The 26,315-nt window shown below is 43.1% G+C and overlaps 1 protein-coding gene and 1 long non-coding RNA gene across 6 annotated transcripts in view; both read right to left on the bottom strand.

Annotated features, from left to right (window-relative positions):
• The window catches only part of CSMD3 (CUB and Sushi multiple domains 3), a 578,955-nt gene that overhangs the window by 491,341 nt on the left and 61,299 nt on the right, over window positions 1-26,315 (bottom strand). The window lies entirely within an intron of this gene.
• On the bottom strand, window positions 16,886-23,566 carry LOC308480972. The gene is made up of 3 exons (XR_013988373.1): window positions 23,478-23,566; window positions 17,309-17,472; window positions 16,886-16,974 (listed from the first exon to the last, which is right to left on the bottom strand). It is a non-coding gene; the product is annotated as an uncharacterized lncRNA (long non-coding RNA).

The following is a 26,315-nucleotide window of genomic DNA, read 5'->3' as shown; positions in this document are numbered from 1 at the left end:
CAGTGCCGGATTTACGTATAAGCTAAACAAGCTATAGCTTAGGGCCCCACACACTTGGGAGCCCCACAAAAAATTAAAGGAAAAAAACCCACTGGATGTACATTTCCAAAATATAAGATAAAAAATAGAAAATAAAACCTATGTACAGCAACAGTGTTTTGGGTTGTGTAGGCTCCTATGATGTAAGTAATGGGCCCTGCCTGCTATATAAAGGGCCCCATTATCTTCAGTAGCTTAGGGTCTCATCAAAGCTACTGTATTTTTTGCTCTATAAGACACACTTTTCCCCTCCTAAAAAGTAAGGGGAAATGTGTGTGCATCTTATGGAGCGAATGCAGGCTCCATGGCTTCAGCGAAAGCAACGTGAAGCCAGGAGAGCAAGAGGGATAGGTGCGCACCGATGCCTCTTGCTCTCCTGGCTTCACTTCGCTGGAGAGGTGCTTCGCAGCGCCCCTTCAGCGAAGAGGGGAGGAGAAATGGAAGGGGCTCCGTTTCTCCTGCCGCTTCGCTGAGGGGGCACTGCGCAGAGAGGGAGAGAATATTTTTTTTTCTTGTTCTCCCCCTCTAAAACTAGGTGCGTCTTATGGTCGGGTGTGTCCTATAGAGCGAAAAATCTGGTAAATCCGGCCCTGCCTATGAACAAGGAGTATATCTGGGATGGAGAACCTTTGGCTCCCCAGATGCTGCTGGCCTACAGATCCCATCATCCTTCACTATTAACCATGCTGGCTGGGGCTGATGGGAGCTGGAGCCCAACATCTGGAAGGCCATAAGTTCTGCCATCATTATATTGCTGTTTTGATTTACATCACTCTCCCTCAAGTCTGGATAGTAACACAGCATTTTTTGAGAATCTCAACCTAACAGAAAAGCAGTTATAACTAATTTTTCATACATCAGACAAAGATTCACCCTAAAATAGACAGTACTAGTGAATCATTTGTCAAACAAGAGATTATAGTGGTACCTCAGGTGACATACGCTTCAGGTTACGGATTCCGCTAACCCAGAAATAGTGCTTCAGGTTAAGAACTTTGCTTCAGGATGAGAACAGAAAACGTGCTCTGGCAGTGCGGCAGGATCCCAATTAGCTAAAGTGGTGCTACAGGTTAAGAACAGTTTCAGGTTAAGAATTTAATCTGAGGTACCACTGTACTTCCCATTTTGTCCTGCTTGTGAGGTAGGTAAGGCTGAGAGACTGTGACTGGTCCAAGGTCAGCCAGTGAACTTCATCACTGAGCAGAGATCCCTGTTCTCCCAGTTCCTAGGCCCAATCATCCTATTTATTATGGTAGCTGAGATGGTGAGGCAGTTTCTCCCATCAGTGTTATCTTATGAGTTCATGGAAAAGCATAAGATTCAAATTGGGGGCTTTCTGCTTCACAGCTATAGTCACTCTGCTTCACCACCTATTTTTTTCCCCATCAAAAGCAAACATTTCCCACTTTTTAAAATGACATATTGTACTTAGATGGGAGTTTGGCAGATAAATGCAAAAAAAAAAGGGGGGGAAAGAGGGGGTTAAAAGACCAAATGCACATAGATGGAATGCACCATTACAATGTAGGTGAAGAAGTTTGGCTAATGAATTATGTTGCTAAATATTGCTAGCCCAGGACATTTTGCCCCACGCTAGCCCAGGTGCGTTGTACCCAAGGCAGGTCAAGTTATTTGGCACCTGAGACTAAAACCCCCACAATCACCTCTCCCCACCCAGTTGCAAAAATAGAATAAGAGGTGAAATAGCTAACTATTTGCTGTCCTTTCATGATATTCAAATCTGCTCTGTAATGTAGCTGCCTCAGTCTGACTAGTGATGGTGGATGAATTCTCCCTCTACAAGGAAACAAGGGTTGCTGGCAACACAATATAAAACTTGGAGAATAGTGGCCAGCATTTTTTTTAAATACTATAAACTCTCACACACACATCAGTTAGCCATTCCTTTTTCTTGAGTCATGCTACCAACCAACTTAACATTCCTTTCACACATAGGAGCCAACTTCTAAGGGCCAAGGTCCCTTCCCCCCCTATAAAATATTTGAGGTGGCCTGCCCCTCTCCCAGTTAATAGGCACTGCCATTCAAATGGTGTGTTGTGTACCACATCTTGTCATCAATTTCTGAGGGGTGGGGCTTACCTGCCCCCCCCCAATATTTCATTCACATTGGCACCCCTGCTTTCATATGACATTATGCCATGGCTTTAAAAAGCTCTGAGGACACTACAGAAGTGGTTTCCTTTTTTAAAAATACCAGCCCCAGCCTACTCGTCACAAAATTATACACAGGAATTGCATTGCTCTGCACTGACCTTTTATTTATTCTTAATCATTTCCATTTCATTGTAGCCTAAAGATACTCCAGGCACTGCATTTCTGAGAGTTATTGCATTTTGTCGGGTGGCTAGAGACGGTTTGCCTTTAGAAGTTGGGAGCTAAATCTGCCGACAGGCCCCTAATGAATCTTGGGTGCCTAACAATCCTGAAGACATGAGCTGCCTGTCATGTAATTCCTGCAACCTCCCCGTAATATTTACTTGCTTTAAACATGCTGAAATGCATCGAAATGGAAAAGAGCAGAGTGTAACCCTCGCTCTTCAAAGTGACGGGAAACTCCTCAGATTCTGAAAGACAGTACAGCAGCCTTTCCCAACTTGCTGCCCTGCAGATGTTTCAAGCTGCAACTTCCAACAGTCATAGCCAAAATATTAATTCATATCTGTAGAATAAGCTTCATCCCAACTCCCCAGAAATATTTATTCTCCATCCAAACAAGCAAGGGGCATTATCACAGTTCAATGACACATTCCAGCCACCCAGAAGTTCTTAAGGAGTGTGCAAAACGGGTGGTGAGGGCCTAGGCAGAAGTTTTGGAAGGAGGCCTTGACTAGACAGAATCCTGACAATCAGATAGAACGAAGGCTGCATTTGGTTCCTGGGGCCTGATGTTTCCAACACTTACTGTAGCTACTAGTTCAGAAAGCTTTGAATATAAGGGGGATATAACGGTTTAGTAAGTCTTGAGAAGGTTAATATGGAAGTTTGATCCAGACACCAATAATTTTCAATGAATGTGTGAAACCACCAGGAGGAATTCTACCCTGAAGCCTGATAGATAAGCTGAATTCTGGTTGGTTACATTTGCATGGACACTCTTCCTGTATTTTGAATATTGGCAATTCATTAACAGTCTCTGGAAGGTTTTTGCATGCATAATTTGCACTCCCTTCACTCAGCACCATGGCCTTTCTAGGATTTTGCCTGCAGCATAAGACTACAAAGTCCATGATGTCCTGTGAAATAAATGAATCTGCTGTTTATGCAGAAACTGTTTGCCCAAAGTTCCAAGAGGTGCAACACAGATTGCATAAAGCCTACTTGACATTCAGTGTTGCATTGGAAAACCACACATTTCACCCCAAATCTAATCTTAATCCACATTTGGCATCGGTCATCTTTACAAGTTCAGTTCCAAGTGTCAAAATCACAAAATACATCACCTTGACGTAATCAGAAACGGGCATGAGAATCGGTAGCCTTTCTATTTGCCACCAAGATGCTATTCTAATTTCAACCCCAACCCACATCCTTATGGTTCTGCTCTTTGCATAGCATAACATACTGAGTTAGAGGTAATGATAGAGAAGGAGCCCAGCTGCATGCAAGGAGATTTATTGTGTCTGTAAATTTCCAGCGCTGTCTAAAAGTAAATAGGAGTTAGCCAGATGGCAACAATGAATCTGATGCAAGCAAAAACCCCAGCCATTAATTGGTTATGATGAATATATGTACAGTATGTATGTTCGCAAATGAAGCTTATATTCTGCAAACACATTTCTGTGTTTACACTGTAAGCTGCTCTGGAAATCCTTGGACTAATTAAAGTGCATCAATACTATTAATTTATTTTTAAATAATTAAATAAATCTTCCTGGTTGTAATAAATGTACGCCTGTTCCTGGCTGCTATAATGATTCTCCCCCACTCCAAAAAAAAAAAAAAAAAAAAAAAAAAAGATTATGTAGGTGTCTGAAGGGGAAACATAACTCCCAGAGCCCAAAGGGTCATTCTATTCCCTTTGCTGTATTGTTTGCACTGTTTTACAGGGCCATCCTTTGCTATGAACTTAATGTCACGTCTTGAGGTATTATCATGGTGTTTCTTTAACTATTAGATGAAACAAAATGTTGCCCTTTCACGACTTTTCCAGTAAATGTTGCATCTGTGGCAAGTCTCTTAGCTCACCCTGTCCAGATGTGAGCAAAAGAAACAAGGTGCCTCTATCTGCTTCTTCTGAAACTTGGCTTGACCAGGAATGCTTCTTCCTATGAATACTGAATATATCCACCACTGGATGGCAGTATAAAGCCAGTTCTGAGCCTAGGAAGAGCAGCTAGTGCTGTTAAAAACACCAGGATCATCTTGCATCTACATTATTACTCAGTATTGACTTCTCAGACAATTTTAAATGTGACACTGAACCTCATTTAAATGTTTAATTTAAAACATGGCAGTGGAATTACTCTTCTTGAAGCAGTTGTATTGCTTGGCCATGGTTAGTTTGTGAAAATGAGTGAATGTATTTATTTGTTTTTAATAGCTAATCAATGCCAGGGGGAAATAAAGATACAATAGAACTGGATTAAAAACAATTTTGGTGCACAACCAAAGTTAAATTGAAATACTATAGATTAGCAGAGTAAGGTTGCCTCATATGAATATGGGCGTAGAACAGAGAAGATATGTTCTTAACTTATGCATGCAATTAACGTTATAGAAATTAATGAGTGAATATGTTAGAAGAGATGGTATCCAATTTAGACTGCAAACCACACTCTTTCTATGAGAGTAAATGTCACCAAACTCAGCAGAACAGATTTCCAAGTCAACAAGCATTGTTGCCACCAAAGGTTCATCTGAATAAAAAGGTGTCTGCATTTCTTCTGCAGAAAGGTTTTAGAGGAATTCTAGAGAAGCAATATCAGTCCTTTTTAAAATGAGATTTTATTAAAGCTTTTTCATAATTCAATAATATTAAGAAAGCTAACCTAAACAAAAACAGAGAAAGAAAGAGAAAAGCAAAGGCAGAGTCCTCTCTCAAAGAGAGCTCTTAACCTTGTCTGACACAGAAAGTGGTGGACCTTCCCAGAAATCACCTGGGAGCTTTCCTTCCCCCGCCCCCACCCCCGCCCCCAGTATCTCACCCTGAGAGGTCTTCCCTTCCCTAGAAGCAATACAGTGGTACCTCTGGTTACGAACTTAACCTGAAACCATTCTTAACCTGAGGTACCACTTTAGCGAATGGGGCCTCCTGCTGCCACCGCACGATTTCTGTTCTCATCCTGAGGTAAAGCTCTTAACCCGAGGTACGACTTCCAGGTTAGCGGAGTCTGTAACCCAAAGTGTTTGTAACCCGAGGTGTTTGTAACCCGAGGTACCACTGTATTAGTTTTGACAAAAGTAGTAACCAAGTTAATGGGGGATTCTGCTCAGCCTTAGGTAATTGCAGCATGTAAACTCAGCGTGAATTGGGAAAACTTTCCTCAGCTGAAACACCTGAGGAATTTCAAGAGAAGCCAAACAGGTTTGGATTCAAACTGCAGCTCAGTCAGCCGAATTGCAAGATTATACTACCTTAAATATTCTCTAATAATATGTTCAATAATCTATATCAAATCGAGAAATACTTTCAATAGATACATGTTGTTTTTGTGTGTGTCATTTAAATGGAAACTAAGCAAGAGTATTTCCCAGGGGATTGTGACCTTGGTGAGGATGGTTCGGCTAGCCTTTCAAAAGTGTATTTTAGATCTGTTGCCCGTAATCTCCCAGTGGTGGTTTGCAACAGTACAAACACTGTACAAATATATATCAGCAAGCCAGTTTACAAAATCTGTTTATGTGATAGCAAACGTGTCTAATCCCCTCCTGGTTTACCTAACATTGTAAGGTTAACAGCAGCAGAGATGAGCAAATGATCTGTGATAAGCTGTTCCCATGAGGACAGCTTTATGCGTTTAGAGCAATCAAACGAGGGCTGACGTTATCATGAGAAAAAGTGAAAATGGAGGAAACCACATACAGAAGGCCTTTTCCAGTAGTCGTCCATAACTACCTCCTACTATTTGCCACCCAAACCAATCAAAACTCTGCCACGATTTTTAGACCTTAACACACAGGGCTTTCGCTGCTCTTCCCCCAGCACAAATAAGGAGTTTGTTTTCCCCCTCCAGAAAAACAAATCTGCCAACTCTGCGTGTAGGTCTGCACACGGCCATGTAAATATCAGGGCTTCCGTCACATATCTTGGCGTACCCAAAACTCATCCCACACTCTGAGACCATGTGGTGATGGGTGGGTTATAAATTCCTTGAATAAACAGCTAAATAAATAAGATTAGTTTTGCCAGTGTTTCCCATCCGTCTGCCTTCCACTGCTGTCACATGACTCATCGAGGTCTCATGCTGGCCTGGTTTGCTTTCAGACCACGTTCTTGAGCTTCCACATGAAGCAGCATGAGACCTGGTGAACTACCTTCATGGGTGGAGGCAGACAGGGATCATGATACCCTAGCCAATCTGTTCCCTTGTTTCTCTCTCTCTCTCTCTCTCTCTCTCTGGCATATTGCTGCCCCAGGCTCTTGAACAGAGCTGAGCAATATAAGCTGGAGATCTGTCAAATGACATCAGGGAAAGCCTTGTTAGAGAGGATAAATCATTTGCCTAAGTAACCAATCTGTTCCCATTTCCAGCAATTTCCAGATTTTAAGCGTTCAAATCAAAAGCTGTTCCAAACACCAGACATGGTTCTCCAATTGTGTTATTATCCAGGTTAAAACAAACAGGTAACATACTGGATGAGAGGTCTATTATCCCACTTCAACAGGGGACCAATAGAGTGTCAGTCTACTCTGAACACAGAGAGGTGGACATCTGATGAGAAAATTCTTATGCTCTGCATGTAACTGAACTGCAACTTGCTTGGGAATGAGGCACATATTCCATGTTAGTAACTTACTAAAACTTCTTTTGCCTCTAGTTTTTCCCCTCCAGTTCAGAGGAGGGAGCTGCTTTCATCAGCACTACTGGAGTATCTCTCTTGCCTTCTGCACTGCCTCCAGGCATTTACACCAAATAAGAAAGTATTCAAGTGCACTTTATTATATAATTTATGATTTATTCCACTTGATTCTGGTAAATGTTTTGCTTTCCTCAACAATTTTTTACCACTGCTCCAACATGCTTTTTAGCAAGGGTGAATTCAGCCTCTGGGCTAGGTTTCCTTATCTTTTTTCTCCACACTAACCCCTCCAAACCTTTTCCAGACGTTCACATGTCTCTAAAGACACCTCTATTTGAAATAGGGTCATTTGTATTATTACATGCACATTCAGAGTGCTCAGGTTTGAGCCCTAAGCAAGCATGCTTGTTCATCCAAACACACACACAGTGACATCACCTGCTATGCCTATCCTATAAAGTAGAAGATGGGAGAAGAATAGATCTGGTACCATTCCCTATATTTCCAATTTTCAGGCTGTGACTGCTGTTGTTTACGCAGTGGGTGAGTGGATACTCCTTGTCTCCTTTGGCAATTAGGCATAGAAGAGGAATTTGATTAACTGAGCTTCCGAAGTTGGTCTCACTTTATCCACTCTGCCCAGACGAATGTGTTCATCAGATGTGGATCCACTTAGGAATCTGAAGACCTGCTGGATTCCATCACAACATTCTCATGGGAGTACTTAAAAGAATTATGCCACTAAACAGAATCCTCTGCAAGCTCCTACTGCTCCTCTGTGGAGCCAATCCTGCACAGTGTAACACAATTGTGAACAGCATACCCCATTGTGCATCTGGATATATGAAGAACTTCTCCGACATGAGGCTGGAACAAAGCACTTGCTCTTTTTAAATTCGTGCAATTCTTTTCTTTCTTTCTTTTTTGCAAGCAAACACAGGGTTTGCTTGTTTCTGTGTTGTTTCTCTCTCTGCTGGTTTGCTATTGATTTTGGCATGAAATGTTTTGCATGTAGCATTGCAATTGTGTATCACACCACCTTCGCATCTTCAGAATAATTTTATTCAAGACTCAGTCGGGGGCAACCCTTCAGATTTCATAGGAAAGATGCAAAGGTATTTCAGTGGGCTGATTCTCAGCTAGATGTAAATGTTTGCTTTTGCATGCATTAAATAATAAGTTGCAAAATAAATGCATTTTAAAAGCATGTGTTGCAATTATTTTGCATACATTTCAGTATCTATGGTAATGTAATCAATAAGGAGAGGAAATAGGCTCTCATTTATTTACTTGGGAAGGGAAAAATTGGCTGCTTTTTCAGGCAATGCCCATCCGACTGTGCTTACAGACATAAAAACAAGAGGAGGAGGAGGAGGAGGAGGAGGAGGAGGAGGAGGAGAAGAAGAAGAAGAAGAAGAAGAAGAAGAAGAAGAAGAAGAAAATTACACAAAATGTTAAACTTAATTACAAGAATGAAATGCATCAGCACCCAGCTGAATACATAACACCAGCAACCTAAGGCAATTTCTGGGGTCCAGGTCTTAACAGGGCCTATGGGTGCTAACGTTTGGCCCATGTTCTCCTAACTGTGGATGAGTTAAACACTGCTGACACTTGGCCTCTCTGATCTATCTGTTTATCTGGGAGCAGTATCTGGGTCACGCACCATTTTAAATTTCCCACAACGACTTGGAATAATGCTATACTAGGACATTGTAGGTAACTAAAATAGTGAACAGGTCACAGATGCCTGCCACAGATCACAGTGCCAGTGTTTGTGCCTATGCCTACTTTTGATAAGGGTCAGGACTGCAATACCTCAGGGACTGCCTCTCCATATGAATTGACTTGGACCCTGCATAATCTGAGGTTTTCTCCACAAGACGTCCTGAGGGTGGCACCACAAGAATGGACCTTTTCTACAGTGGTTCCCTATTTGTGGAATCCTCGCCCGAGGGAGGTTTGCCTGGCACCTTCATTATATACCTTTAGGTTCTAGGCAACAAGGCTGTGCACTTCCTTCTGACACCTGTTCATCTACCCCCAACAGCTGGCCGATGCCCCCAGCTCCCAGTGAAGCTACCCTCTCCCCCAGGGCCGTCTTCCCCTGAGGGTGCAAGGGGTACGGGGCAACCAGGTGCCAAATTCAGGGGGGGCAAGTGCCCGCCGCTGAAGCTGCCTAAACTCTCAACTATCTACCTGTTATGAAATAATAAATAATTTTGTTACGCTAGTAGGACTGCAATAAGTTTTGTAAGGAGGATTATGTGAAATATTGTAGAGAAGATTATGAAGAAAGTTATTAGTTAAGGACAATTAAAAGTAACAGGGAAATTAAGAAATGTATATTAAGTGATAAAGATTGAAAAATCTTCAGATGCAGTTGATGGAAGTCCAAAACTTTGTATAAGATAAGAAAATATGTTATATGATTGTTGGGAATGATATACAATCTACCTATCTATCTATCTATCATCTATCATCTATGAAATAATAAATAATTTTGATCAAGCTAGAAAAACAAAATACATATATACCTAGGTATTACCGAAATGTATACCTACTGTTTCACTAAAGGACTTTCGACTTTGTGTGCACATTTACCAAAGATGCACAGCGCCAGCAGCAGCACTTGTCATTCACAATGGTGGTGCTTATCAGACAGGTCAATGACGACGCTTGTCATTCTCAACAGCGCTGTGCAAGCGAAATTAACTCTTACAAAATATTATGTATTGTATTGTATTGTATTGTATTGTGTTGTATTGTATTGTATTGTACTGAGCTGCTAGGCGGCAGCGGGGTGAGCCTCACCTTTGACGCGACTGATCCTGCGCCGCCTGCCTGCCAGCTGCATGCAAGCTGCGTGAGATCAGTCGTATCAAAGGTGCCGCTGACCCTGAGTGAAACATTGCAAATTGTGTTTTATTTTCATCGCTAACAGTTCAAATTCATTTAGAGAAATCGTTTAAAAAAGTGTGGTGTCTGACATAAGCATAATAAAAGTTAATTTGGGGGCTAAACTAAATTTGGAGGCGCTGGGCGGATCTTTGCACCTCGGCGGCACATATGCTAAAGACGGCCCTGCTCTCCCTAAGGGGAGGAAGGGAGATATGGGATTCTTGCCTCTCCATCCAAAAATGCTGGATCTAGAGAAAGGATGAGAACTTCCTTCCTCCAGCCTCAGCTTCAGCATCACAGCCACCTCGACTTCTTCATCCCCATCAGTTACCAATCCAAGCTGAGCCCAATGGCGAATCAGGACACAGAGGTTTTACTCCCAGCCCTTCCTGGAAGGCCAGGGATCAAACCTAGGGTCTTCTGCATCACACAGAGCAGATATCTGCCCCTGTGTTGCAGCCTTTTCCCACCCAGCACCTCAGTTTGGGCTAGGAAGTAAATAGGCAGCCAATGTAATCCTTCTGGAATCAGTGCAATGTAATTCTGTCCAACTATATGAAAACTGGTTGAAATATAAATATAAAATACTGCATGCTAGTACTATTTTTATTAATATAAAATATGGTACTATAATTTTTATTAATACACGAGTAAAAAGTATGTGTGACAGCTGCATTATTTCATTATGCTAATCGATGATGTCATTATGTTCATTGTTAAGATTAGCATGAACTGAATTTGCAGGAATATGTTTAGCCACATATTACTTATGATGCACAGGTTTTTTTGCCAGACTTTTGTGCAACAAAATACGCAGTGATCACTACCAAGCTTCTCAAAAGCATGTCCTGAACTCTTTATACAGATTTGCTTGCACAGTGAAATGTTACACAATTAAGTAGAATACTCCCATAAATTTTGAAGCAGACAGTGTGCATAACTATCTCTTAGCAATTGGAAAGCTCCATCTGGTGGATTTCAGGTACACAGCAAAAGCACAGTTCTTGCTTAATATCTGCCCTAGCAGCCAAACCTCAAAATCCACTCATTATGCAACTGTACGACTAATGCCAGTAGATTTTTTAAAAGGCAAAAATTTAATGGGCTATTTTTCTTGAACTGGAGTCACAACAAAGTGTCAGCTTTTATCCTTTGTACCCTACACAACAATATGGGTGACATAACAAATTGAATATATTTAGCAACGTGCTGAATTGTTGCAAGGCTTTAGTAAGCTATTGTTGCTGTATACAAACTCATCCTAGACCACATAAAGTCAGTACAGTACACAATAGCAATTCAAAAGCAGTGCTTCCATGCCAGTACTGCTTGCCTAGACCTGCCTTCAAGCTGAAAATCAAGAGCAATGAAGCTGCTTTTAGAAATATGATAACATGGTGCAAACTCAAAAGGGCTGGGTCCTCCCTATCTGAGCCAAAGTTGTGTAGTGGTTGCCTTTTCCGTGGGGTAAAGTGGTTAGGTGATGCATACTGGCAGTGGGCCAAAGCAGCCAATATCTGTAAAAAACAAATTTATAAATTGTATCACGGCCTGAGGTCATCAAAGCACTGTACATAGTAAAAATAAAATAAAATATCAATTCAAAAAAGCATTCAAAACAATTTCTATAAGCTTTAAAAACAATACAAACATAGGTGTACAAGTTCCTTTAAAAAAAAAATTATTAACCGACCAATCAAATCAAATCACATCACATAAATTCCGAATTACAAAGCCGAATTTTAAATTTTTGTTGGGGGGACCCATATTTCAAGTTCTGAAGGGGGATTCCAATCATCTTCTTGCTGCTGCGTTAATATCCACAAATCTGTCCAAATAATATTCATAATTCTATCCAGTCTTATCTTGCTGTTTCCACATCTCATCTTGTTCATATGTTTTTCTTTTTTTCTTTATGATCTCTTCTGATAATCTCCTTAAGCAGGTAAACACCAATTTATAATCCTGTGTGATTTTTTCCGTTCGTCCAATCATCATATCAAGATGGTTTCCATATATCATCACTTTCATAAATATCAGCACTCTTTCCATCATTAATCTCTCAAATCTGTCGCTCTTTAGTCCCTCTGAGGAGGCTCACCCACAATATAAAAACAGCTCTGTTCCTCCTCCCAGACTTAAGTCTTCCAACAGAACTTGCCAAAATGGCGACGGTATTTTTTACTGCGTCATTCCAAAGCTCTTATGCTTTCCACGAACTTCTTGAAACATGCTTTGGTTAGAAAATTATCTCCACACAGTCTTAAATCCACAGCTTAAGTCATTTAAACGGCATTTCTGACTTGTGACTTGTGGGGGGGGGGATTCTTGGTTAATCACATAGAGAAAAGAAAGGAAAGTTCCCCCCCCCCATCCAGTCCCATTGCCGAACATACCGAGCCTTGGTGTGTCTTCTCATGATTTATTCTTGTTCCTCCGACCTGTCTTGTTTATCAGAGATCTCTTCAGTTAGCAGTCTTTACTCCCCCTTCTTCCTTGAAATATGTGCATTAGCTTCCTCCTAATTGTTTCTTTTGAAGTTGCTGCAGCTAGAGGCGCGAATCAGAGACAGCGTCCAGGAGCGCCGAGATCCGCACAAAGGCTTTCTGCCTAGGGCCCCCACCCCCACAAATTTGGGGGTGGTATAGGGCACAGCAGACAAGGGCAGTCCCCCCCCACGCTTGGGGGGGGGCAGGGAGGCTGTTTACTCCCATCACAGCCTCTTAATTACCTCATGTGGGTCAAAGAGATGTTATTGTCAGCCATCTTCCGATGCGCCCCTAGTGGCCCCTCCAGGTGTACAGGTTCCTATCTAGGGCAATGCCATGTTAAAGTCACTTAGAATCATAGAATTGTAGAGTTGGAAGGGACCCCGAGAGTCATCTATTTCAACCCCCTGCAATGCAGGAATCTCAACTGAAGCATCCATGGCAGATGATCATCCAACCTCTGCTTAAAAGACTTCTTCCTGATATTTAGTCGGAGTCTCCTTTCTTGTAACTTGGACCCATTGGTTTGAGTCCTATCCTCCAGAGCAGGAGAAAACAAACTTGCTCCATCTTCCATGTGACAGCCCTTGAGATATTTGGAGATGGCTGTGGCGTTAACATATGAGAGTGCTGGAGGTGAAATAGTTAAACAGGTTACCCAATCAGAACCGAGGGGGGTGGAGTCAGAGGGACTATAAAACCAGCTCTGGGAGGGGCGAACGGAGGACTTCGTTGGGAGTTGGGTGGAGTGGAAGTGAATTGGGATAGAGTCTGTGGGTAGGTTGAGTTAGTGTAGAGAAATAAGCTGAGTCAGGAACAGTTAGGGGCTAGGAAGACAAGTAAGTATCTGAGAGGTGGTTTAGTGAGTGAGAGCAGGTAGCAGAAGTTATAGGTCTGGATAGGCACCCCATGACTGTAATTGACCAATACCGTTTATGAAACCTCACGCTTGTTAAACTGCAATAAAGAAACAGAAGTTTATGTTCCAATTTAACGCTGACTGGACTCAGTATTGTACCAGGTAGGGCCTGGGTGGTGGCAGCGAGAAATAAAGTGGTGACACATCAATAGACGGTGAAACATCCGGGGACCCTGTGTGATCGCCACAATGGCTATCACACCTCCTCTCAGTCTTCTCTTTTCACCTGCCCCCACTTTCTGCCCTTGCTGAAACCTTGCTTACCAGAGAGGCACAGCTGAGGCTTCTGGGTTCCAGTGAGATCTTGCAAGAGCCCCACAAGATTGCGTCAAGGTCTCCAGAGGCCTCATGTGGCTTTCCTGACACCCCTGGTAAGTAAAGCACTTTGTCTCACTTATTGGGTTCTTCAGAAGTTTGTATGAGGCATGCCTCTGTGTAATCTTGAGGGGATCTTGCGAGATTTTGTGGGGAACCCGGAAGCCACCACAGCCACTTCTTCAAGCCACCCCCCATGGAGGCATCCCTTGAATTCCACTGCCTTAGAGAATAAATAAAATAAATAAAATATATTTAGCCATGGATATATATAAATATACATTTAAAAAAAAAAAAATCACACAACAAGAGAGACCTAGATTTCTATCATTTAGCTAAAAGCACAAGTTCCTTGAGATACGTCTTATAGTCCCAGTGTATTTATTCTGACTGAAATTTCAGCCAAATCACAATATTTTCTCTCCTAACCCTACTTAAAGAAAAGAATCTTAAATGTCGGATGAGAGGAAAGAAAGGTCACATTAATTAGACATAAGAGGTATATCTCTGTTTTGCTGAAGGTCTGTTGTTGATGCATTTTGTAAACCAGTGTTTACTGTCTCCTGAGCGGTTTTGAGATTCCAGCTAAAGTCTCTAATAATTGCTGCTTACTAAAGCAACTATGTAAATTCATATGGATCAATATAAACTTGCACCAGTTCACTCTAAGCCAGCAAGGATCAAAAGCTGAATAATGAAATTCACTGTAAACAAGAAGAGCCTGCTGGATCAGACCAAAGGCACGCCCAGTTCAGCATCATGTTCTCACAGTGGCTAACTAGATGCCTGTGGGAAATCAGCAGGCCAAGTTCATATAGTGTAATATAGAAACGCGTGGCGCTGTGGTCTAAACCACTAAACCAGTTCGAAGGTTGGCAGTTCAAATCCCCATGACAGAGTGAACTTCTGTTGCTCTTTCCCATTTCCTGCCAACCTAGCAGTTTGAAAGCACACCAGTACAAGTAGATAAATAGGTACCACTGTGGTGGGAAGGTAAACAGCATTTCTGTGTGCTCTGGCTTCGCTTCTGTCCCGGTGTCCTGTTGCAACAGAAGTGGTTTAGTCATGCTGGCCACATGACCTGGAAAGCTGTCTGTGGACAAACACTGGCTCCCTTAGCCTGAAAGCAAGATGAGTGCCACAACCCCATAGTCGCCTTTGACTAGACTTAACGGTCCAGGGGTCCTTTACCTTTTTTAGTGTAGGCTGAAGCAGAGGGAGGCAGTTATTCCAGACTACTAATATGGCAGGGGGTGTTGAAAGGGCAAAGTTCTGTTTACTATGCACCTCCGCAGATTAGAAGCTTGCTCTCCCTCTTCCATTAAACTAAAACTTGAGGTCATTCAAATAAGAGAGTAAGGATAGAGAAGGGGACACATTTCTTCGGACAAGACTGTTGCATCCTTCAAATGTTGTTTCTCTACTGCTACATTTTTAAAAATGCAGTTGTTGCTGTTGTGTAAAAATTGCAACTCTAAAGTGTTTGAGGTAAAGGGCAGCACCCTCCGTGCCCCAAGAAGCCTGCTGTTTATATGGGGAAATAATCTGTTGGTACGTATCTGGTTGCACACACTAGCCTTGGCAGATGAAAGGTCAGCATTTAGTCTGCAGTAATTATCATCCCATCGTTACAGAATAATCATGCATAATTATTCCTGGCATCTGAAGTGCTGCGGAGGTCATGTGGCAATTAGTTGGACTCTGCTAAGTGTGTTTGAGAAAGTAGTCATGGCACAAGAGGAGTTTGAAGAACAGTGTTGTGCCAAAAAACTGTCCCTCTGTTTCTGGGGGGGCTTTCCTTCCTTTGTGAAAGAGGCCTCCATTTCTCTGCCTCGTGCTCAGGGCAATTGAGAATTCGTTAGGTATTTTAGGGAATGTGGGGTTCCGAACTCACCTTATCATTGCAAGGTGGAAGAGAAAGGGGCATGTTTTTTTCCCTTCCATCCCAGTATACATTTCTCCAGCACTCCAGAGCCTCCTTGACTGCCCACACTTCTGGAACTGAAAAAGCTCTATGGTGGAGTTGCCTCAATATGTCTCCCCTGAGATTTAGTTGATTCATGTGTACCTGAGAAGGTGCATATGAAGGACAATCACATACACCCCTCAGCCACTTCAGAATGAAGAGAACAAAAACCACTCCACAACAGCCCTGCACCTAAAGGTGTGTCAGGGAACTGCCATCAGTGCCGGAGGGAGAGAGCAAAATCCAGAGGGATTCCGGAGAGCGTCCCGGGAGTGGGAGAGGCAGCCCATCTTCTGGGGAAGAGAATCAGCGTAGCACCAGTGGAGAAGGGGGGCAGATGGGGGAAGCAGCGAGGCGGTGCCATGACTCCTTGCCGGGGACCAGCGGGGAGAGTAAAGGTCCTCCGCTGCCTATGCCCTCCTTGCGCAGAAGGCTTTCGCGCAGAGAGAGTAGGAGGAGACTAGGCGTCAAAGAGCTTCTTTGCTGGAAGAAGTTTAAGAAACGCCCACTGACAGATTCTGCCAGCAATTGAGACAGCCACGGGTGAGTGGCTGTCCGGACAGGAAAGGTTCACTCAGGCAACCCAGCCGGGTGTTTGCACCAGCTTACGCACGAGCAACCCTAGAACCATTACAAGGTGTAAGAAGGCATTGTTTTGATTCTATGGTTCTATGGTTTTGCATTCTGCTCTGTATTCATTACTGTTTCTGTTCCACTGCAGTTTGTCTTACACCCAAAACTGTCTTATACATCCCACTGCTGGCTGTGGATAAAACACATAACTTAATTAATATGCATAATGATGTAAATTACACTGTTATTATATTCTTCCACCCTATTCCTATCAATGCAAAAGAAATACAATGCAGACTAGAAGAGGGATGCAACCGATTATGTATCATTTGCATACTGAAAGCAGCAACGGCAGTGAACAACAATCTTATTCAGTGGATCGATTTCTGTTTCGGACAAGAGCCGAATAAGTGATCTTTGCTCTCATTTCCAATTTAGTCAGAATTCTCTGACATCCCTACTTGCACCCCACACATAAGAAGCAACCTGGTTTCTCTCCCTCCCTTGATAATTTTCAAATGATGTTTCTTTTCTTATTAATTAATGGAGACCGGTAAAAGGAAAGTCAGAGGAATTGTCAGCCTAGATAAGATTTTATTTTTTATTTTTTAAGAAAGCAGGAGAAAAGAAAACAATGAAACAACAAGGTGGCAAAGGATAATAGGAATTGAGATTGAATAGTCAGCACAGCAAGACAGGACTGGTGGTAAGATGCCATTTAATCAAGCCTCAGCAATTTGCAGCAGACTCCTGACAGCTGTCCATTTGCTCCTCTGCAGGCCAGAATAGGCTGTGGAACAGAGCGCCATAACAAATTTTGTCGCTTGCCTTTGTTCGTCCTAAATAGATACAGGCACTTAACAGTGTTCCAACAATTGAGATGATACTAAATCCATCCCTTAAGTACCATGCATTGGGCCCACTTCATAAATTTTCTATTTACACCTGCAGTAGGCCTCTTCCTTCTTGACAGACATTTTCACCGGGAAGAGGAGGGGAAACATCACACGGATGCACACAATTATATTCAGCCCCCCCCCCCCAAAATAAGTAGTCAACAGCTTTCTAAATTCACAGCATTACCTGGGGATATCGGGGGGGGGGGGGTAGAGTAAGGGCCTGACCTGAGGGTCTTCATCCAAGATTACAGCTCTCACTGAATGTAGAGAAGGGGTTTTATTCATTTCCTTAAGGGTGCCTTGGAGACTCTTTGCCTTAAGGCAACTCTGAGTGTCTGGAACTATTTTTGCTGCTGTCTACTCACATGGTCCCTCTGCCTCATTTGCACCTGTGGTTTTGAAGACCTAATGCAGCTTTGCCAACCTTCCAGATGTTTTGGGCTACAACTCCCATCAGCCCCAGCCAGCACACAGGGAGGGCACCAGGTTGGCAAAGAAAAGTAACCAAATGTGTGTGCACAATCTTTAAGCAACTACGATTATTCAGTGGCTGTTTTCTATTCCATTGGCCTGGCCAAGGCAGCTCCACCCCCGGGTCAAGCCTGACCCGGGCATGGAGAGAGGCTGCAGCACACTAGCAAGCTGCCAAGCAGCTTCCTCGTGCCTGGCTGTGGCAGCAATGCTTCTGGCCACTCTCCTGTACTGTGGCACACAAGGAAGCTGCGCAGCTTCTTTGCACCTGGTTGCAGTTCTGCTCCTGGGTACGCTTTGCGAGGGGAGCCACAGCGGGCTCCCTCCACACCCGCTGCCCCACCTCCCTTGGGGGCACACCTTGTGTGCCCACCCCGGGCTGTGTTTGCACACCTTTTCCCACTGCATCCCGGTTTCTGACTTGATCCTGAAGTGTCCCTCTTTTCCTTAGGACAGAGCTTTCCAAACTGTGCGTTGCGACACGTTAGTGTGTTGGCTGCAGTGTGTAGGCATGCTGCATAAATGCTCCCAGCACTCCTCCGGGGGCTGGATAGGGGCTAGTTTAACCTCCAGTTTGCTAGTAAAACTGAATTAAAGGTAAAGGGACCCTGACCATTAGGTCCAGTCGTGATCGACTCTGGGGTTGCGGCACTCATCTTGCTGTATTGGCCGAGGGAGCCGGCGTACAGCTTCTGGGTCATGTGGCCAGCCTGACTAAACCGCTTCTGGCAAGCCAGAGCAGCGCACAGAAATGCCATTTACCTTCCCGCCAGAGCAGTACCTATTTATCTACTTGCACTTTGAGGTGCTTTCGAACTGCTAGGTTGGCAGGAGCAGGGACCGAGTAACGGGAGCTCACCCCGTCGCAGGGATTCGAACTGCCGACCTTCTGATCGGCAAGTCCTAGGCTCTGTGGTTTAACCCACAGCACCACCCGCGTCCCGTAAAACTGAATTACTGTGTCGCAAAATGATGCATGTCTAAAAAGTGTGTTGCCAACATGGAAAACTCTGCCTTAGGACGTCCCTATTTTCACTGGAGAAATGTTGGAGGGTATGAAACTTCCCTCATGATTTCCCTATGGCAAGGACCAGGGCCAGACCTACTATGAGGTAGAGTGAGATAGCTGCCCCAGGCAGCAAATGCTGAGGGCCAGGGAGTGGAAGGAGATGTGTCTACCACATGGCCTGCCCTCAGGGCCTTGACAGTGTCAGAGTAAGCTTTAACTTCCAACCTGCTCAGTTTTTGTGCATGGGATTGGAGGGAGACACCAACTTGTCCTTTGCCTTAGGCGGCAAAAGCTCATAAGAACATAAGAAGAGCATGCTAGAGCAGGTCAATGCTTCTCTGTCCAGCATCCTGTTCCCACAGCAGCCAACCAGATGCCAATGGGAAGTTTGCAAGCAGGATCTGAGTGCAACAGCTTTCTCTCCTCCTGGAGCAGGCATAGGCGAACTCGGCCCTTCAGATGTTTTGGGACTACAACTCCCATCATCCCTGACCACTGGTCCTGTTAGCTAGGGATGGTGGGAGTTGTAGTCCCAAAACATCTGTAGGGCCGAGTTTGCCTGTCCTGGAGTTTCTAGAAAGCATCTACTGCCTCCAATGATGATAGAGGTAGAAGACAAGCCGTCATGGTTAGCAGCCACATCATTTGTAGCCACTAATGACTTTATCCGCAATGAAGTTGTCTAATTGTATTTTAAAGCCATTACTACATCTTGTGGGAGCAAATTCTGTAGTTTAAACCATGTGCCATAGCCGTACAAATGGAAGTGCTGAAGATAATACAGCGCTGAGATACTTTAGTGCTACAATGAGAAAGTAGGCTGTGAGTTTAGTTTTTTTTTTAAATGAATAAATACATGCAAATGCCTCCACGGCTATAACTATCTCTAATAGCACTCTGGGGTGTGGTGATGTTGGTGCTTCTGACAAGAGTTAGCAGCCATTAAAAATGCAATAAGGTTAAAACATAATCAAGGATATAAACATAAATGTTTATCTAATATTGCAATTGTTTGGAAAGTTTCAACATTATATTTGAAGCCCAACCACCATAATAACAACAGCTAGCATAAAAAAGCGAGTTCATAGATGGTCAAATCTGGATGGGTAAACATGTCACTGCTTGACTCAAAATGATTGATCTGTTTTGTGAGTGTTGCCTTTGAATACTAGCAAAACCTTGAGGGCTTCCGCGAGAACTTACAATATTAAAGTACTCTTCCACTCTGCTTTGCACTATGAGAATTTATTGACAGTTTTAATGTGTGTTTGATGTATGCAAACCATTTAGAGGTACTGACAATTAAGTACCTCTTAATTTTTGAAATAAATGAGCATGGGTTTGTATTCAGTACAGATAAATGCTGCTTTTGACATGGGAACTCAACCTACAATCTACTAACTCTAAAGGACCCTTTGACAATTAAGTCCAGTCAAAGGGCTGTGGCGCTCATCTCGCTTTCAGGCTGAGGGAGCCAGCATTTGTCCACAGACAGCTTTCCGGGTCATGTGGCCAGCATGACTAAACCACTTCTGGCGCAACAGGACACCGTGACAGAAACCAGAGCATATGGAAACGCTGTTTACCTTCCCGCCACAGCGATACCTACTTATCTACTTGCACTGGCGTGCTTTCGAACTGCTAGGTAGGCAAGAGCTGGGACAGAGCAATGGGAGCTCACTCTGTTGTGGGGATTTGAACCACCAGCCTTCTGATCAGTAAGCCCAAGAGGCTTAGCTGTAGTCCAAACACTTATACACTGTCCCTTAAGTGCTGCTTTGACTGAGATGGAACTAGAACTAGTGAGCTGCAGGAAAAAATGGTTTGGGCTTAGGAGAACGTCCTGAATCATAATAACTTTTTGCCTGTGGAAAAGGGTTCCTTGGGAATTAAGTGTAGTGTAGTAGTTAGAGCACGGTGTAGTTATTAGGGTGAGGGCAGAACAGGTGAGGAATGTTGGTGGTCAGATGGATGTTGGTGGGCAGTGCCCTATTTTCCCTAACAGATCAGCCTCCCCTGTGTACTGGAATACATGATTGACTGATATATATGTTGTTCTGCCTGTTGTCTTTGTCCATGGAGTTTGACCTGTTCTGCTCTCACCCTAATAACTACACCGTGCTCTAACCACTACACTACACTTAATTCCAAAGGAACTCTTTTCCACATTGCCGAAGAATTGATGCTTTTGAATTATGGTGCTGGAGGAGACTCTTGAGAGTCCCATGGACTGCAAGAAGATCAAACCTCTCCATTCTTAAGGAAATCAGCCCTGAGTGCTCACTGGAAGGACAGATCCTGAAGCTGAGGCTCCAATACTTTGGCCACCTCATGAGAAGAGAAGACTCCCTGGAAAAGACCCTGATGTTGGGAAAGATGGAGGGCACAAGGAGAAGGGGACGACATAGGACGAGATAGTTAGACAGTGTTCTTGAAGCCACCAACATGAGTTTGACCAAACTGCGAGAGGCAGTGGAAGACAGGAGTGCCTGGCGTGCTCTGGTCCATGGGGTCATGAAGAGTCGGACATGACTAAACATGTTGTTTTGCAAATTCAAAATAAATTTAGAGGAGGAAATGAAGAAATCAAAAGTGCATGACAGGTCTGTGCCCCAAGGGGTTTACAGTCCTAAATTTGACTGTAACAACAGAGAATTGGGAGGAGGAGAGACCGAGGCAAATGTCAACACATAAGGAATATGTATTTATGTCAGGTACATGGAGCTAGGTTTACCTGTAGTGAGTTATAGTTTTTATAATGAGTGAGAGAGACTCCATTGCCCAGACAAGGCACAAAGATACAAAATTCAGCTTCAAACAAATGTCATGTCCTCTAGTGCTCAAGGGAGAGAGGCATTTTTAAATGTTTCTTTGATTGGGGAAAAATGCACATTCACCTGTTCCAGCTTTAGTGAAGCCTTAAGGCCCAGCAGGAGTCTTCCATTCTGCTCAAAAATCAGTTTGGCAAATGAAAGAAAGTTTTAAATGCCTGAAGCAGCTTGTGCTGCAAGTGTGGAATTGTTATTTCCCCCCTTTTATCCCAGGGGGATTTGGAGGTGTCAGCAAAGGAAACTGGCCTCCTGTTTTATTGGCAAAGTAATGAAAGACTCAGGCCTAAGCACATTCAGGACATGATCCAGCAAAAAGCAAGCACTTTTCCATTCCATTGGGACTGGAGCTCAGGCCTAACTTCTTCACTGAAATCAACATCAGTAAAAACAGCAAGATCCACATGCTGTCATTCCACTGAGGACCTTAAGGAGATCTGAAGGTGTTCATCCCCACCACAACCCTGTGAGGTAGGTTAGACTGACCTGGATGATGCCTGAATAGTAAATTCAAGCCTTAAGACCCTGGTCTCCTGACACCCTAACCTCTACATTGACTTTTGAAAGGGTTTGACAGGATTGTTTCTTTAGCTGCAAGGCTCTCAGGGGTCAGCAAACCTTTTCAGCAGGGAGCCGGTCCATTGTCCCTCAGACCTTGTGGGGGGACAGACTATATTTTGGAAAATAAAAATGAACAAATTCCTATGCCCCACAAATAACCCAGAGATGCATTTTAAACAAAAGCACACATTCTACCCATGTAAAATCACACTGATTCTGGGACTGTCCATGGGCCAGATTTAGAAGGTGATTGGGCCAGATCTGGCCCCCAGGCCTTAGTTTGCCTACCCATGCTCTACTCTTATGCACAGAAAGTTCAACTGAACTCATTACTTCTGACTAAAGATGCAAAAGTTTTGGATGGATGTTTAAAATGTAAGTCCTAGGGTGGATTTGGTCCATGATTAGCCCAGAGAATTGAGAGAATTGGTATGGGTCAAGGAATGGATCTGCCATAAATATGACGTTAGGATATATGTGCTAACTCCTGCCTAGGTACTAGATTGTGTCAGGGCACCTAGACTCATAGTAGCGGCCTGCTCTGCCATTAGATCTGTTCAGAACTGTTCTGCCAGATTCTCAATATTCCTGTCTTTACAGAGTCAACAAAACAGGTTATGTCCCGAAACAAAAGAGGTTATGTCCCCAACAGGCTTGAAAGAACAGCATGTTTATTCAACTCTCAGAACTCCCATGTTTTCCTTTATTTAATTTAAATGACATTTTCAAAAGAACGAAGACAGAGAAACCAAATCCGGATATATAACACTGTTTCTCCAACCCCTTCTTCCTTCCAAAATGAAGTATAACACCTTAGAATGTTTTATTATAGTAAAGAAACAGTTCCTGACTGCTTTACAGATACTGCATCAATCTGAGTGCCCATTTTAGCTATGTATTTTATAATAGGTTAGCAAATTAACCTGACATTCAGGTTAAATTTATTCTCTTCTGTCCCATATATCTTGCCAAAGCCATTTAGGTTGTGTGGCAAGATACAGTATTTGAATAACTGTTCTGCCGGATATTAATTTTTAAAATTTAGTTTCAACAGTGGAGGGCTGGGTTATTGTTTTTTTTCCTGGAAGAGAGAGATTTGTTTAAATGGATTTGTGAATCACCTCCTGCACAATTGTCTCAAGGCAATGTACAATTAAAAACAACTGAAAGTTTTTTTTAAAAAAACAAACAAACCAGCAGTTACAAAAAATAAAAAAAAATAAAAATATAAAATAGACACTCATGGCTGAGACCCATTTATCCAGTTGGTGATGTTGGAAAAATAATGGAATCAACATAGGAAGTTGATTTGTCCCTCTAGCTAGCCAATATTCCCTACAGATCTGCCCTACCATTAGACAGAGTGAGGCAATCACCTCAGGTGGCAGATACAGATGGTAAGCAATGGCAGCCCTCTAGCTGTTCCTCATGAGCAGCCTGGTCATTCTCCACTGCTGGAAATCAAACCTATGTGTTCCCCAGTCATATCATGCTCCGCATAAACTTGCCTGCAGCCCTCAGTTACCTGGAAGATGCTATCCTTTGTCAGTACTGAAGTAAGGTTCAGCAGCCTGTCCAGTCAGCCTTTGTGCATGGAATGGAGGGGGCACCAACTTCTCGGGCCGCAAAATGTCTTGGTTAGATTGTGACATCACTGAAGGCATTTGTGGTTAACTTTGACAGCAATGTTGAAATTAGTCACATGGGCGGCCTGGCCAATGAGGGATCCTATTATGAATTATCTGATGTAGTGTTTTCCAGATACTGGTAATAACAACTCCCATCACTCCTGACTACTGACTGATGGGAGTTAGAGTTCAATAACATCTGGATGGCACCATGTTGGATACCCTTGGCCTAACCAATTAGATTTGGCTATCTGATTATCCATGGAGAACAAGTGAAACAAATTGGAAGTAAAAATAAGCAAGAGCCATGAAATAGGTGAACAGGGCTACCCAAAAAAATCATGATTTTTTTTGACATTGCTGTAAATATTCATGAAAAACTAAGCTGTTATCACCTCAGATCCATTTAAGATCTATATGCTCACAAAATATAGAACTGCACATCGCCCTTTGCTACCAAGCAGTTCCTTGATGATGATTTCAATGCATGTATTCTGAGAAAGCTAGTTTTCTAGACAGCTTATTCCAAGAGTGTAGATGCAATTACTTGCGCAATTGCACATGCTTATAGATAGCGTTCTCCAAAGTGCAATCTTCCAAGCGCTTAATGAAGTTGTAATAAAAGTCTGTGCTCCCTTCCCCATGCTTAGCTGAACATTCAGCAAGGCGTCCAACAACACATACCAAAAAAACACAGATTTTTAAAGAACTTGTCACAATTAAGTGCTCATCAATGCCTGCTATCACCACTTATCCCCCTATGATTTGCAGTACATAAACAAGGACTTTAAGAGCTCATTGTAACAATGGAAAATTGGTCCAGTGACAAAGAAAATCTGTGCCAATAGCATTTGTTCAGGCCCAAGCACTATTGCAAGAAGAAGAAGAAGAAGAAGACCTGTCTGTTTCTAAATTCATCACATATATAAAGGTTTATCAAAACCTTTGCCACAGATGTTGACAAACTTAAGGTTTACTTTTCATGAAATAACTTGATCTAAGCCAAGTTGAAATATGTCCAACTGGTTTGTATTTAAGATTACATCTTAAAATTGTTTAGCTGGACAGATTAATATGAAACTATTAATATGGCTCTGAACATCTTGATTTACAGATCCTCCAGCATTTCACAGTTATAAATAAGGATATTTTATAATACCCATATATGCATGCCAAGGAACACTGATTGAGTGCCCTGAGGAAGAAGAAGAAGAAGAAGAAGAAGAAGAAGAAGAAGAAGAAGAAGAAGAAGAAGAGGAGGAGGAGGAGGAGGAGGAGGAGGAGGAGGAGGAGGAGGAGGAGGAGCATCAGGAGGAGGAGGAGTAGGAGTAGGAGTAGTTTAGACTTGATATCCCACCTTGCACTCCCCTTAAGGAGTCTCAAAGTGGCTAACAATCTCCTTTCCCTTCCTCCCCCACAACAAACACTCTGTGAGTGGGGCTGAGAGACTTCAGAGAAGTGTGACTAGCCCAAGGTCACCCAGCAGCTGCATGTGGAGGAGCGGGGAAGCAAACCAGGTTCACCAGATTACAAGTCCACTGCTCTTAACCAGTACATCATGCTGGCTCTCCTTACTCCTCATTGCCCATTACTGAAAGCTCCACTCAAGCCTGTACAGTGGTACCTCGGGTTACAGACGCTTCAGGTTACAGACACTTCAGGTTACAGACTCCACTAACACAGAAATAGTATCTTGGGTTAAGAACTTTGCTTCAGGATGAGAACAGAAATCACGCGGTGGCGGTGGCAGCAGGAGGCCCCATTAGCTAAAGTGGTACCTCAGGTTAAGAACAGTTTCAGGTTAAGAACGGACCTCCAGAATGAATTAAGTTCTTAACCCGAGGTACCACTGTACATTGTTGCATCCGTTCATACATACTGCAATAGCCTTTTCGTAATAGCTATGAAATGGTTTGCTTTTTTGGCTCAATAGCCACTACGCTAGGAAAACAGACTGCCCTACAGCCCATTATCAACAATCCAAGCCTTACTAGCTTGTGCACAACACTGTATTCTGCTTTTCATGTACATTTACATGTATGGCCATTAGAATCAAGATGCATTTCCGTCAACCCCCTGCCTCAACTCAGGGATTTAGCTTGTACAGGCCTAGGGGAGAGGAATGAACTCCAAACAATAGCAAATCTGGCAACTAGCAAAACAAAATTTAAACCAAGGCATCCCACGAAGACAGTGATTTATCAGAAACAGAAAACAGGGATTGTCTCTGAGAACAGAGGCCAGTTTGAGGCTATGATTTCACACAATTGTGTTTCAGACCCTGCTTGCACTACAAATGAACCATAGGTGCCGCATAGGGTCCAGGGGGCTGCGCACGACCACGCAAAGGGCGCCCCCCATTTAATGTGGGGAGCTGTCATTCTGTTGCTAGATGGATTGAGTAGAGAGCAAATCCCATGAATCTCATGGGATTTATATCCAACTGAGCATGGTTTCTATTATACAGTATTTCCACTGGAGTGCAAAGCTGGGTATGCACACATGGGCGAAAGCACCAGCTGGACTTACTTCAAAGTAAACATGCATAGGCTCAGGCTGATATTGATGCCTTGAGTCAGGAGCTCTGTTGAAAACAGCCTTCTGCTCCAGCTACTTCTCAAGGAGCCCGTAAGCCAAAGCTTAAAAGAATGGTACTTTCAAATAAGGCATAATTACTGTACTTATATATGCAAATACCTCAAAGTTAAGGCAGACATGCAATTAGGTATTTTTCT

This window comes from Podarcis pityusensis (assembly GCF_964106645.2).
Source record: "Podarcis pityusensis genome assembly, chromosome: 7".
In the NCBI taxonomy this organism is placed as follows: domain Eukaryota; kingdom Metazoa; phylum Chordata; class Lepidosauria; order Squamata; family Lacertidae; genus Podarcis; species Podarcis pityusensis.
This window is presented reverse-complemented; position numbering and strand designations above follow the sequence as displayed.